The sequence below is a fragment of the Pteropus vampyrus genome, unplaced genomic scaffold (genome assembly GCF_000151845.1).
Source record: "Pteropus vampyrus isolate Shadow unplaced genomic scaffold, Pvam_2.0 Scaffold83, whole genome shotgun sequence".
NCBI lineage: Eukaryota > Metazoa > Chordata > Mammalia > Chiroptera > Pteropodidae > Pteropus > Pteropus vampyrus.
Window position 1 is genome coordinate 1,439,718 of NW_011888864.1, and position 1,709 is coordinate 1,441,426.

At 33.1% G+C, this 1,709-nt stretch overlaps 1 pseudogene; it reads right to left on the reverse strand.

The window, feature by feature from the left end:
* Positions 1-932: 932 nt before the first annotated feature.
* LOC111741927 lies at positions 933-1,051 on the reverse strand (annotated as a pseudogene).
* Between the last annotated feature and the right edge of the window lie 658 nt (positions 1,052-1,709).

Consider the following 1,709-nt stretch of genomic DNA (forward strand, 5'->3'; position numbering starts at 1 on the left):
AGAATTTTTATATTCTAGGATGAAACATTTGTCTCCTTTGTAAATTAATGTATGTGGCTTTAGTCTCCACTTATGAGAATAAATAATGTTCTATTTTCAAAATGGTAATGTGTTTTATACATTGATTTTGTGCATTTTAGGCAATTAAAGCTTTGGAAAGATGTACAAAGCGCTCCATGTTTGCTGTATTATCAGCATTCCCCTTACTGCAAGCACTTTGATTGCAAAATAATTAAAATTCCTTTTGCCAATGTATTAAAGTTAATTAATGAATATTAAAACAGGCAATCTATTTCCGTCAGTGGCGTGTAAGGTTGTATTTGCTGATTTGTTATGAGTAAAGCCTATACCATTTAGTGCTAGCTGGCGACACTATGCTAAAAAAATTGTGTACAATTTAAACTTTAGAGATTCGGTATATTTATGATTACACCTTCAAATTTCAGTTGTATATTCTCTTTGGTTCTTTTGCATTAAATTTATTTTCAAACATCTATTACTCTTATATGTATATGAAAATAAAGTATTCTTCTGACTTCAGATGTGTACATGGTTAGATGATCAGATAACTGGGGTCATAAATAAAGTCAAACCATTGTTGTCTAGCTCAGGATGACAATGGTGGATCATGTACCAACAATACTTGTTTTCTGCTCTCTTGAAAATACCTTCCATAGCAAAGGTCCCTGTGTTCGCATCTTTGATATTCACAGTTGCAAGTAGCTGTTCATCTTAATCTTAATCCTGATTGTATAGCAACTTTATTTATTTACCTCATATTCTAAGTGCGCCTTTTATTTTATTTTTTTTACTATTTATTTATTTATTTATCGATTTATTTATTTATTTATTTATATTTTGTTAGCTGAGGCAACCCTTGGTTACCTCACAGATTGCAAGGACCTTGTCAGTTTACAATCCCTTATTTTTTTCGCCTACAGTACCTGGGCTTCCTAGGTGGTCTTCCATCCAAGTACTAACCAGGCCTAACCCTGCTTAGCTTCCAAGATCAGACGAGATCGGTTTTGTTCAGGGTAGCATGGCTGTAGACTCTAAGTATGTCTTTTAAATCTAGACAATAGATTATCCACTCTGGGGACCAAGGAGGCTATAATTTAACAAGAAGTGTGCTGGAAATAGGGGTATCCAGGGCTCAAATTGAGTGCTTGGAAGTTTGCTTCAATCCACAATTTATATACTGTGGCCCGAGGTTTTTTAATAGATTTGATCATTTCAGCCATTGGTTGGTACTAAAAGACTGAATCAGAACTTCACAGTATGGGCTTAACTTTTTTGAAATGGATTCTCAAATTTTCAAATATTCATATTCAAGTGCACAAAGGGAGATTGTGCATCACATATTACTGTGGTTGTTGGAAATCAAAATTGCCCTGAAGGAACTGAAACCAATGGGCCTGGTGATTTTAAATCTCTTAGCAAGTTTTCTTCAATGCATAGAAATGTCACTTTTGAGGTTTTGCAATTTTTCAGTCAAACCATAAAAGAAAATAAAATTTTATTTTTGGATTGTTCATTTGGATAATTCATTTGGGATTATCCTTGAATGCTTCTGCATTCTCTCCATTGATATAAAAGATTCATATAAATGTTGATATATCTGATTAATTTCCACGTGAGAAACGATACTCTTTCATATATTCTCTTGAATTAGGACTCCATCTTTTTTTTCAAAAGGTGAACAGAATTCA